The sequence below is a fragment of the Psammomys obesus genome, unplaced genomic scaffold (assembly GCF_907164565.1).
Source record: "Psammomys obesus unplaced genomic scaffold, mPsaObe1.curated_primary_1811, whole genome shotgun sequence".
NCBI lineage: Eukaryota > Metazoa > Chordata > Mammalia > Rodentia > Muridae > Psammomys > Psammomys obesus.
The window spans coordinates 2,497,899-2,511,776 of record NW_026596064.1 but is presented as its reverse complement, the minus strand read 5'-3'; positions in this window follow the sequence as shown (position 1 = coordinate 2,511,776).

The following is a 13,878-nucleotide window of genomic DNA, read 5'->3' as shown; positions in this document are numbered from 1 at the left end:
CCCCCCCCCCCCCCCAGAGGACCTGTAGTTCAAAACCTGTAACTCCAGCTTCAGGGAATCTGATGCCGTATTCTGACTTCCCTGGGTACCCAAACGTATGTGTGTGTGTGTGTGTGTGTGTGTGTGCGCGCGCACACACACACACACACACAATAAAAACAAACAGCAATATAGAAGGCTAAATGTACCCATGGGAAATTATTATGTTTGTCCGTTTATTTATTTGTTTCGAGACAGAGTTTCTCTGTGCATCCCTGGCTGTCCCAGAACTCACTCTGTAGATCAGGCTGATCTTGAACTTGGTCTGCCTCAGCCTCCTGAGTGCAAAGTACAATGATCTATGTGTATGAAAGTAGAATGATAAAATATTATTTTGTATACTCACTGAAAATTCAAGATATACTCATTAAATAAATGACAATTTGCAGGCATAAGGAAGGAAAACTCTATGCCACAGAAACACTAATCTTACAAAAACTTCTATAAACAACAATTCTTTTCAAAGCTGGAATATTTCATTATCTAAATATCAAATTGCAGAAGAAACTCAACATCCAATAACATATTAAAGTAACTTCATAAATTTGATATGAACAACAGGCTTCAGGACAAAGAGATTACTGTAGACACAGAGACATGTTATTAGGGTAAATGAGCTGGGCACAGTGGTTTGCAGCTGTAATCCCAGCACTCAGGGAGGCAGAGGGAGTCCTGCTGGTCTACAAAGTGAGTCCGGGTCAGCCAAGGCTACACGGAGAAACCCTGTCTCAAACAAACAAGAAGCCAGTTTGTATTGAAAACACAGTTAACTGTGCACATGAAGTATGATGACAGAGCTTTAACATACACAGAAAAGAACTGACAAATGAAAGGAGAAATGAAATTTTGCAGTTATAGTTCAGACTACAAAAATGAATTGCTGCTGAGCAGGCTCAGAGGCTACAGGTGCTTACCATGGAAGCCTGATGACCTGGTCTGATTTCTAGCACCCACCATTTTTGTTGTTGTTGTTGTTATTGAAATGGATGTATTGTGGTCAGTTTTGGTGTTTCTTGTGTTCCCCATGGTATTTTGTGTTTTGTTTTTTTAAAAATGAGTTATTTATTTTTATCTTATGTGCATTGGTGTTTTGCCTACATGTATGTCTGTCTATGTGGGAGCGTCAGATCTTGAAGTTACAGACAGTTGTGAGCTGCCACGTAGTTGCTGGGAATTGAACCAGGATCCTCTGGAAGAGCAGCCAGTGCTCTTAACCCCTGAGCCATCTCTCCAGCCCTATCATTTTGAGTTTTAATAATTATGTCCTGTTGGCCATTGTGGTCTTTTAGGACTTTGCTTCAGGCTTTTGTCTTTCACAGTTTCCATGGAATAATCAGCTGTTATTCTGATGGGTTTTCCTTTCATGTGATTTGTGGATTTTTTTTCCCTTACATCTGTCATCTGTCAATATGCTTTCTTCTCTCTGTATACTTGGTGTTTTTACTTTGACATACCATGGGGATTTATTATTATTATTATTTATACACTATTCTGCCTGTATTTGTGCCTGCAGGCCAGAAGAGGGCCACCAGATCTCATTATAAATGGTTCTGAGCCACCATGTGGTTGCTGGGACTTGAACTCAGGACCTTTGGAAGAGCTGTTAAGAACCTCTGAGCCATCTCTCCAGCCCACCATGGAGATTTTCTTTTCTGGTCTTTTCTATTTGGTGTACTGTGTGTTTCTTGTATCTGTACGGGTGTGTCTTTTCTTAGTTTGGAGAAGTTTTCTTCTATTTTTTAATTGAAAATCAGGTCTATGCCATTGACTTGAGACTCTTGTTCCTTATCTATGCCTATAATTAGAAGGTTTCATCTTTTTATGGTTTGTGTTTCTTTCTTGTTTTTGTTTGAGTTTCATATTTCCTGTTTATTTGGTCGAGGTCGTCTACTTTATCTCCAAGTCCTTAGAGCCTATTTGATGCTGGATCCATTCTATTATTAAGGTTTCCCTTTGAGTTTTTTAGTTGGGCTACTGGGTTGGGGGGGGGTTTCCATTTTCATTTCAGCTTGAGTTTTCCTCAATGTCTCTATTTCTTTATTAAATAAAGTTTCAGTGCATTCTCAGTTTCAGTGCTGCCCTTGTCATTTCCCTGAGCTTTATGTTTGTGTTTCCTTTACAGATATTTTTACATTTATTTCATGAGTGTCTCTCCCGCATGTATCTGCATGCCCCCTGTGTGTGCTCGGCCTCTGAAGTCCGAAGAGGGTGTTGGCTTCTGTGCAACAGGAAGGACGACTGTGAGCTACAGTGTGGGTGCTGTGAATGTAGCCCAGGTCCTCTGAAGAGCACCAACTGCTCGTAACTTCCAAGCCATCCTCCTGCCCTGTTTGTGTCGTCTTGGGCATCACTCAGGTGTTTATTCTCCTCAGATTCTTCCTCTTTAATTTCATTGAGCCTTTTTGTCTCGGTTTTTTTTTTTTTTTTTTTTTTTATGTTTTGTTTTGTTGCTTTTGTTTTTGTTTTCCAAGAGATGGGGCTCCTCTGTGTAGCTTGGCTGTCCTGGAACTCACTCTGTAGACCAGGCTGGCCACAAACTCAGAGATCCACCTGACTGCCTCCTGAGTGCTGGGATTGAAGGCGTATACTACCATGCCTAGGTCTTTATGTCATCTTTAAACTTCTTGAATTCTTTGCTGAAGCTTGCAACTGTTCTTGGAAATTTTATGTCCTCGGCTTCATCTAGGTGATTCTCATTGGTAAACATTTCTACTGGACTGATAGGATTTGGAGAGGAGATACTGGTCTGATTCTTCATGTTTGTATTTTTACCATGAGATCTGGGCATGCGGGCTTCTTTTGTTAGTTCTATGTTTGGTATAAACAGAACTGGTTTGGCCAAAAAGAGGCAGGAAGCGGCCTCTTTTTGGCAGGAATGGAGTCAAGTGAACATAGAAAACGGCTGGTTATGCAGGTCCTGGTTTAGCCCTGCAGTGCGTAAGTAGACCTGGCTGGATGGAGAGGCTGACGATGGCTTGGCAGGGATGGCAAGACTGTGCTGGAAGGCCAGATGTGGGGCCCGGGCTACATCTGGTGGGTTGGGCAGGGTTAAAGCAGACTCACCAGGTCAGACCCTGCAGAGGGCTGGGCAGGATTTGGCTGACTGGGAGGTTGTCTTGTTAAATATCAGTGAATCCTTGGATCACCTCCTGCACAATATTTGTTCACATTTATTTCATCATTTTGACAGAAATATTTGCCTATTTCACTTTCCTATTTATTTTCTGGTAGTTTCATTTAGCAGGTTTTCCTAGAATATAGATTTGTATTAGAGTTTTTAGAAAGGTAGATGCAGGCTAGAGAGATAGCTCAGCAATTGCAGAGGACCTGAGTTTCGTTCCCAGTGCCCACATCAGTTGGCTCCCAGCTCCCTGTAAATCCAGATCCAGGGGTAGCCTAGTGCCTCTAGCCTCCGAGGACACATGTATTCCTGTGCACACACCTATATGCAGCTGCACACAATAAAAACAAGTATTTGAGATGGCTCAGAGGTCATGAGTTCAATTCCCAGCAACCACATGGTAGCTCACACAACCATCTATAATGAGATCTGGCGCCCTCTTCTGGCATGCAGGTGTACATGCAGACAGAACATTATATACATAATAAATAAATCTAAAATAAATAAATAAGTGCTATTTAAAAAAAAAAACACAAGTATTTATTTTAAAATGTGGGTAGAACTAGAAAGAAAGCTCTGTCAGTAAAGTGCTTGCTTTGCAAGAAGGCGGCCTTGAGTTCTGATCCCTAGCACCCATGGGAAGAGCCAGGCATGGCAGTGTGTGCCCACGATCTCAGCCCTGGGGACGCGGAAACAGGAGGATCCCTGGAGCTCGAAGATCATTCAGTCTAGCTGAACTGATGAGCTTCAAGTTTAGTGGGAGAGCCTGTCTCAGAAAGTTAAGGTAGAAGCCTGGCTTAGGGTTTCATCGCTGTGAAGAGGCACCATGGCCAAGACAGCTCTTGCAGAGGAAAGCCTTTAACTGGGGCTGGCTTACGGTTTCAGAGGTTTAGTCCATTATCAGCATGGTGGGAAGCATGGCAGCGTGCAGGCAGACATGGTGCTGGAGGAGGAGCCGAGAGATCCACATCTGGATCCAAAGGCGGCCAGGAGGAGACTGCTCCATACTGGGCAGAGCTTGAGCGCTGGGAGACCTCAAAGCCCAGCCCCACACGGCCACGCCTCCTCCAACAAAGCCACTCCCCATGGGCCAAGCGTTCAAACACATGAGTCTATGGGGGCCAAACCTATTCAAACCACCACAAAACTAGTTGGTTGTGGTGCACGTCTTTAATTCCAGCACTTGGGAGCCAAAGGCAGGCAGATCTGAGTTTGAGGCCATCCTGGTCTGCAGAGTGAGTTTCAGGACAGCTGAGGCTACACAGAGAGACCCTGTCTCAAAAACAAAGTAAAATAAAATAAGGTAAAATAAAATAAATAAGCTAAGGTAGAGAGCGATACGTAAATGCACAGAATAACAACCTCTGACACCCATAAGCATGTATACCTGCATGTACATGAGCATTTAAAGGGTAAAAGACAGGACACAGGAGAAGATGCTTCCTTGTGTCCAAATTCCCACCCAGAATGAGGATGCCGGACCACAAAAGAAGATTCTTAAGGGCTGTAAGAACTAAACTGTGTGGTATTTAATAACTTCTAAGTAGTTTTCGGTATATAGTTGATTAAAAGAACTATGACCTTGCTGGGTGCAGAGGCCCAGGCCTTCAGTGGGAGCAGGCAGAGGCAGGTTCGTCTCTGAGTGCCAGCCTGGCCAGAGCTACCGAGAGACGCCCTCTCAAAACAAACAGAAACTCTGACCTCACTTCTGGGAAACAAGAGTTGTGGGAGCAGGAACAGCAGAACAGTAGTCGGCCCAGGCTAACTCAGTGGTTCTCAACCTGTGGCTCACGGACCCTCTGGGATCACATGTCAGATATCCTGTATCTCAGCTGTTTATATTATATGACTATGTTACGTTCACGACTGTAGCCAAGTTACAGTTACGAAGGGGCAAGGAAAGAATTTTACAGTTGGGGGTCACCACAACTTCAGGAGTTGTGTTAAAGGATCCCAGCGTCAGAAAGGTTGAGAACCACGGAACTAAATCATGGTTCCCCGGAGCTCACACCAGGTACACACAGGCTATGAGGGCCTTTGAGCTCTAGTTTGTTTTTTTTTTTTTTTGAGACAGGGTTTCTCTGTGTATCAGCCCAGGCTGTCCTGGATTCGATTTGTAGACCAGAATGGCCTTGAACTCGTCCACCTGTCTCTGCCTCCTAAGTGCTGGGATTAAAGGTGCGTGCCACCATGCCCAGCTGAACTCCAGTTTTAGAGGGGTGTGTGTGTGTGTGTGTGTGTGTGTGTGAACCACATCCTCGCATAGACAGCTTGACCTGACTGGGGAGCCGAAGGCGTTAAGATGCACACAGGCACATGGAAGAGCTGCAGTCAGGCGAACTGGGCTCTCAGACAGAGATGCTCCAGCACCCCAGGGCCTCAGCATTTTATTATATACGGCTGACCCGAGGGGCAAGGTGATGGTATACAGCTGAACAAGGAGACGGGGTTATGGTACACAGCTGGATCAAAAGGGGTTAGCCAATCACAGGAGGCGCTGTCTCTGGAGGGGGCCAGTTTTCAGACCTTAAGTAGGCAGTCAAGAACAAAAGCTGCGCTGGACGCGCTCTGCACACGCCAGTCTAGCCATTTCCCTCTGTGTTAAACCCGGGGGCAGAAAGCTTTGCCGTTTTTCCAAGGGGTCTGGCGCTCTGCGGTTCTTGACACGCATTCACCTGGGACTTCGTTGACTCAGCGCTAACTCTCCTCCCCACCTCTCCCCTCTTCTTTCTTAGTGTTCAAGATGAACAGACTTAGGGCAGGAGCCCGTCACTGCAGTGCAGTATAACGCCCTGGGAAGATCAGGAACAGCGTAGCAGCCCCTGTACCCAACAGAACCCAAAGGAAAGTTTCAGCACGCTAAAGGGACTGAGGCTTAGGAGTTCGTTAGGACCCGATGGGAGCAGGAGAAACCAGTCTGATCCCAAGCCTTTTGCTTTTTTTTTTTTTTTTAGGATTTGGGGGCAGAGGCGGGCCAGGGCTGCGCTATCATTATTGGGGGGGGGGGGGCATCCAGGAGGCGGGTGCCATTGTTTCCCAGTTAAGCCTGTCTAAATGGCAGGGCTATAGCCCACCCCACATAGTTGAATAGGAGCTCACTGGGACTCCAGTTGATTGCAGCAGTAGCTGCAATCAGAATGACTCACTGGTATAAACAAAAGTGGATGTGACGAAGCCACTGGATGAAGACACGCTGATCCGATCCCCTGACAGGTTTTACCTGTGTGGATACAATTTCCAGACACAAAGCATTTAAAAGCCACCAACCCCCCCCCCCCCCTTCTCCCAGCTCTGCACCTCCTGTCTGTGTGGGCTTGGCTCTGCGGCTTTCGGCTGTCTTCTCGCCCCAGGTGTGATGCCGTGGCTGACCCCCCTTAGCGTTGGTGGTGAGACACAGACCACTGCTGCACTAGCCTGGCCCCAGGGTCAGGCTGAGGCCCGCCTCACAGGCCGAGCCCTTCGTTCATGGGTGCATGTGTGTTTTCACAAGTGAACATGAAAGCAGTTAAGCAGAAAGCAAAGAATGGGAACATGGCTGGGTCCTTCTGCTATATATCTATCCCTCCAAGTTTCTTATTTATTTATTCTTCAAGTAGCCAAAGTCACTGCTGCTTTCCTGGACATGCCTCCCAAAACACAGCCCAAGAACCAGGAAGGCTGCAGCACCTACATTGTGCTTCTGTTTCCAAAATTCTTTCAGTGTACTAACATGCAACTGTTTCTCTCTAGATTTTACTTATCAACATTTACCTCTCTCTGGAGTCTATTTGCTTATGCTTACATTTGGAACCCCCGTCACCTGTCTTTCTTTCATCATGGTTATTTTTATTTTCTTTTTCCCTTCCCCTTACTTTTTCTTTCACCTGTATAAGCACGTTTCTCTCTGGCCTGTTCCCTTATCTAACCCACAAGATTCCCAGTAGCCAGTGTCCTCGTCCTTGTCCCCAGTTAGGTTTCTGTTCAGGTGTTACTTGCTGTGTTCTCGGCCTCCTGGAGGGACTTGACCTAACTGAGTGAGGGGATGAAGGAAAAAGACAGACTCATAGAGATGCTGGAGCCAAGTGAGCTCTCTGATGGAAGCCTGCTGCTTCTTTATTGCATACAGTTGGCAGATACACAAGTAGGAAGGTTTACGGAATACAGCTGAATTAGGGAGGCAGGTCCTGCTAATTTCAGTAGGCCCAGTTTCTGTAAGGAAGCGCCCTTCAAGACCTGAAGGCCGGTGAGTTCTGTAGTCGGCATTGTCTTCACTCATTAGCAACATCCACGAGGGACATGTGGTGAAACCAGAACCAAAGTGTTAGGGATGCATTCTGTCTGTCCTGAGGTCATACAGAGGGTGAGCCTGAGAGTCTCCAGGAGACAATGAGTCACTGGCGACCAAACCTTCCCAATAACATGTGTAGAACATTATGTTTATTGATACCCACACTGGGCTTTTTCATTTGGTTTCAGCCATTCTAGGAAACAGGTAGACTCCATTGCCATGACAACTTGGGTGATGCTCTCCATGCCTGAAAATGTCCTCCTAGGTCATCCACACTCCCACCGCTCTGATGTAAACCATGAAAATGTTTTGGTGTGTTATTCTCTCCACACATTTAGAGTAGTGCAGTGATTTAAAAGTTCTGACTTCGAAACAGCATCTCCCTAGATGTTAAACATTTCTTGAAAGAGAAAGGCATGAGGGTGCATTCCTTTAATGGGGCAGAGGTAGGAGGATCTCTGTGAGTTCAAGGCCTGATCTTCATAGCAAGTTCCAGGACAGCCAGGGCTATACAGTGAGACCCTGCCTCCAACAAAAGAAGAGGAAAAGAAAAATCTTCAAAATACGATTTATTTCTGCCCTCCCTACAATTCTTGTCAGAATAAACCACTTGCTGTGTGTGGGTAGGAGGGCTGGGGCCCGGTGCTCAAAAGCTGAACTCAGGACAGAACGGCAGGGAATTCCTCAGACTTGGAAAGACTATGGATTGCAGAATGAGGCTTTCCACCTCCAGGTCAGGCTTGTTTACTTAGGGAATAGGAAGGGTTCTACAGGGTACAAGCCAGCTGCCGGCCATGCTTGGAGGTGCTAGGCTCTCAGAGAAGCCATGTAAATGTTCCAGATGACTTTGGGGCCAAAGCATGGCCTTAGTTGCCACTTTTTTTTTTTTTTTTTTTTTTTTTTTTTTTTTTTTTTTTTTTTTTTTGTATCACTTTGATGTAACACTGGTTTTTCTTTTTGCTGGGCAATTTGGCCTTTATCCACTCTGTCATAAAATGTTATAATGAACACTATCGTAAACCTTTGGCCAGGTTTCTGATCGCAGTCACACGTTACTTAGGGGTGGGGATCTGTTCTGGCAAACCTGTTGTTAGGTGATCTGTCACTGCATGACACAATGACAGTGTGTCATAGAGGGTCTATCATAGTCCAGCAGGACTGTATTCCCAGTGGAATGTGGTCATGATAGTGGATTGCCAAAGAAGGGTTAAACTAATGTATTCTCCCACTAGTATGTTCAGAGCATTGTTTTTAAAAAATGAAAACCCCTAATCCTTTGATTTTGCCAATTAAAGCTCTGGAGTCCGATGTTGGGTGAAAACCTGCTAGCTCACAGAGGCAGAGAAAACACCCAGCGGACCTTCCTGCTCAGCTCACGTCCCAATGGAAAAAGCCAAAAGCCTGTTAGCTCAGCTGATGGTCCAGGAAGAAAAGGCCAAAAGTCAAAGAGCCCAAAAAACTAAAGAGCTCCTTCTCCACTCTGTCTCTTAAACACTCTTCTCTCAAAGTTCCTCCTTACTGCTTAATCCCTCTCAGCTGGTTTCTTGCTCTTCCTCTTGACTTAGGGTTAATTTTATTAAATCCTGTGTACAGAAGGCTCTTGGATTAAAGGTGTGTGCTAGGGTTGAACCACACCAAACAAAAGACAGGTTTTTACAGTTCACAATCTCAGGGTCCACAATGGGATCAAATATCCTGCAACATCAGAGGGTCTTGTTAATGTTTTCAGTTGGAAGTGAACATTTGATGGTAATACTATGAAACCTATAGTCTGTAAAATATCTATATTTTGTATGTTTATATATAGTATAGAACATATGTGTATATAAAATATACACTTTAATTGTTTGAAAATTTCATGCATGCATGTAATATGTTTTGATAAAAATCTACTCCCACACTTTCTCCCCTCCAGCTCTTCCCCCACTGTCTCCCTTTCCCCTCTCATATTCATGTGTTCTGTTTTTACCCACTGAGTCTACTTATTGCTGCCAGTGTGTGCACAGACGGGATAAAGGCCCCCCACTCCTCCCTGTCTACCCACAGCAAGGGGTTTGTTTTGTCAAGAACTGTGGAGGAAAGAAAAAATTTATTCCTTCAAGATTTTTTTTTCCTTTTTTCCATTCCTTTCTTGCTTTCTATTTTGTTTTTTGTTGTTTATTTTTGAGGGCTTGCCTGGAATTCCTTATGGAAACCAGGCTAGATCTGAATACACAGCCTAAGAGGCTACTGGGACATGGGTAGCTCCTTGGGGGCTGCACCCTTGCAGAAAGCCAAGTCCCTCCCCAGCACCCATCCTTGCCAATGGTGCCTCAGATAGGGTGTTGACTTCATGACCTCTCCCATCATGCTGGAATTTTAGCTGCCTTTTTCCTGTGCATGTAGACACAGCTGCTGCGTTCATGCCCAGGAAGCACTTTTGCTGTAGGTATACCACTGCCTCTGCCTCTTATAATCTTTTCTTACTGCCCGCTCTTCCACAGTGACCTGTGGTGTGTGTGTGTGTGTGTGTGTGTGTGTGTGTGTGTTTGTGTGTGTGCACGTTATAGGGATATCCCTTTAGAGCTACACATTCAACCATGTCCTAGTCTCTGCATGCTGACCACTTGTGGTCTCTGTATTAATTACCACCTGCTACAAGAAGTAGCTTCCCTGGATGAGGTTTGAGAGACGCTCTGTGGGTATATGTGCTTAGGTGGCATTTAAGTCCATTTAGCAGAGCAGTGATAGAAGACTTTTGCCTAGGGCCTATGACTTGCCCAGTCACAGATTCTTGGCTCAGTTAACAATACCAGACAGAAATCCTGTCTTGTGGAATGGGCCTTAAATCCAATCATAAAGTAATTGGTTACTCCCATAACATTTGGGCTATTATTGAAACGGTGGGCTCATCTTGCCAGGCCAGTCTGGGTAAGACAAGCGATTGCTCTTCTTTACCAATAAGTGTACACAGCAATTTCCAGCACCGTGAAAGTTAGTGAGTAGGGTGAAGCTTCCGGGTTGGTACTGTTCTCATTTCTCCATGTTCTATGGTTCGAGTATGTTAGACCTTTAGTGATAGGGTCTTGCTATTGGGTTCTTGGATAGTAAACAAGTTATATTTACAATAACCTGTAATACTGGGGGACCTAAAGCCTCCACTGACCAACAGTTACACAATAGGGGGTATACCCTACTTAACAACTAGATATATCTGATGCCTGTAGTATACGGAAGAGGTATTGCTGCCCGTCATTATAGGCTAACTCCGTTTGACTTCTTATGTATGTATACATCTTAGGGAGTTCTAGAGAGGCAGGTTTCCTCTCTATCGCCATTGGGGGTGTCCCTCCCACACTCTCTCTTCTACCTGTCCTCTCACCATCCACTTACCCCTTCTCCCATTACCCTTTCTCCTTTCACGCCATCTACATTATATCCGCCTTCCCTCAGAATCCTCCCCTGGACCCATGCCAGTGTCCTGACTTTTAAGATCGAAAATTAGCATCCACACACGAGTGAGAACACGTGGCCTTTGTCTTCCTGGGACTGGGCATCACTAAGAGTGATTGCTTCCAGCTCCGTCCATTTGCCTACAAACTCAATCATTTCATTTTCCTTAACAGCTGATTAACATTCCATTAGGTATATGAATCACGTTTTCATTATTCGTTCTCCGGTCGATGGCCATGTAGGCTATTTCCATATTCTGGCTGTTGTGAACAGAGCAGCACTGAACACAGATGAGCAGGTGTCTTTATGTCCTTTGGAGGTATGCCCAGAAGTGGTATATCTGGGTCATACATAGGCTATTTCTGGTTTATTCGAGGAACCTCCAGATTGATTTCCATAATGGCCACACCACTTTACAGTGAATAGGGGTTTCCCTTTTCTCCACATCCTCAACTCCATTTGCTGTCCTATTCTTTACCAGACACAATCTGACTGTGTAGCCCTGGCTGGCCTGGAACTCGATATATAGACCAAGCTGGCCTTGAGCTCTGGGGAAGTTTACCTGCCTCTGCCCCCCAAGTGCTGGGACTAAAGGCGTGCTCTACCACACCCCAGAATGGCTTATTTAGTTTTTAAGATCCTGATAGAGTAAGATGAAATCTGAAAGTAGGTTTAATTTACATTGCATTTTCCTGATGGGTAAAGATGTTGAACATTTAAAAAAAAAATGGTTCTTGGTGATTTGTGTTTCCTTTTTTGAGACCTCTCTGTTTAGTTCTATGCTACATTTTAAATTGGGTTGTGTTCTTTTTCTTTTTTCTTTTTAAAAATAGTTTTATTTATTTATTATGTATACACTGTTCTGCCTGCAGGTCAGAAGAAGGCACTAGATCTCATTATAGATGGTTGTGAGCCACCATGTGGTCGCTGGAAATTGAACTCAGGACCTTTGGAAGAGCAACCAGAACACTTAACCTCTGAACCATCTCTCCAGCCCCAGGTTGTATTCAATGTTTTTTTTTTTTTTTAGTTCTTTGTAGAGTCTAGATAATAACCCTTTGTCAGATGTATAGCTAGTAAAGATTTTTTCCCCCATTCACTTGCATGATGGTGTTGTTTACTGTTTAAAAAAAAAGCTGTTAGTTTCATAAGGTTCCAATCATTGGTCCTAATGCTGTGCGTGCATCTCTGTGTGGGTGTCGCACGTGTGAGTACAGACGTGCTCAGCTTTCCTGGAGGTGGAGTTGTAGGCAGTTAGGAGCCACCCAGTGTAGATGCTGATAACCAAACCTGGGTACCAGGGAAGAGCCACTTCTCTAGCCGAGGATCGTGTTAATCTGTGGTTTTTATTGTTTTGTTTGGTTGAGAATTTGAGGCCATAGATGTTCAAGAATATTATTGAGAGATGTATATTTGATTCCTTCATTTTGTTGGTTTGGTATATATATATTCTTGTCCTATGCTGTTGCCTCTTGGATATGTTTATTCCTTTCTACAGTCCGAAGCATTCCTTCTAGTATCCTCTGCAGGGCTGGCCTGGTGGCCATAAATGTTTAACCTGCTTTTATTGTAAAAGTTTTTCTCTCTCCTTTGGAGATGACAGATAATTTTGCTGAGCACAGTAGCCCAGGATAGCACCTGTAGCTTTTCAGAACATGTAGTACATCAGCCTAATCTCTTCTGGCCCTTAAAGATGCCATTGAAAGAGTCAGCGGTTATTATGATGACCTTGTCTTTATATGTGACACAGTCTTTTTCTCTTACAGCATACAATATCCTTTCTTTGTTCTGCACGTTTAGTGTTCTATACTTGGGGGGACATTTTATGATTTTGTTGAAAATATTTTCTGTGCCTTTAGTTTGAGTTTCTTCTCTTACACCTGTTACTTACAGGTTTGATCTCCTAAGTAGTGTGCCAGATTCATGCACACACCATTTAAATTTTTTATCATTTTCTTTGACTAAGTGGTTCAATTTTTCTACTCTGCCTGTAAAGCTCTGAGGCTCTATCTTCTACTTGATCCATTCTGTTGGGCATGACTTCTACTAAGTTTTTTTTATTTGACTTCCTAAATTTTTCACTTCAAATTTTACTTTGTTGAGAGGAGAGGTTCTTCAGAAATTCTATGCCTCTTTATTAAATTCCATTTTGATATCCTGAATGGTTTTATTTTATTCAACTGTTTGTGTTCTATTCATTTCTACTTTGGCATTTATTCATATTCTCATCAAGTTCCCTGAACATATTTTAAATAATCATTTTGAATCCATATTTCTCATGTGTTATCTTAGTTGATTTCCCCAAGAAACATGACTATGGGAATGCTAATGTTTGGAGGAGACAGACTGTCTTGGCTTTTCACGTTTGTGCTTTTCTGGTGGGACTTGGGCCTCTGAGGTTAGGTCATTGGTAGTATCTTCCCGTATGGAATCTGCCCCACCTTGTTGAGTGGGAGCTAGGGTCTCTGTTTCCTCTTATTTCAACTTCTCAGGTTTTGAAAGGGTTGAATGGTGCTGAGGTTCGGTCTTGCGTTTCTCAGTGTGCAAATGGGATATCAGAAGGCGTCTTACCCTAAGTGTGGTGCTGCACGTCTTTAATCCCAGCATTCAGGAGACAGAGGCAGGCAGAGCTCCCTGAGTTCCAGGACTGCCTGGTCCATCAGAGATACACACTGAGACTGTCTCTCTCTCTCTAAAAAAAATAAACACAACAAAAAATTTATTTGGAGTGTGGGGGCTACAGAGATGGCTCAGTGGTTAAGAGCACTTGCTGCTCTTTCAGAGGATCCGGCTTTGATTCCCAGCACCCACCGAGGGCAGTTCACAACCTCACAACAACCTGTAACTCCAGTTTTAAGGGATCTGACATCCTCTTCTGACCATAATGGGTGTGGGTTCCTGCATACATGTGGCACACATTTATACACATATGTACATAAATAAAACGAAAGAAATCTTAAAATTAAAATAGCGGTCCTAGCTTAGCTAGGGAGAGGTGCAGCCTCTGAGCATAAAAAAT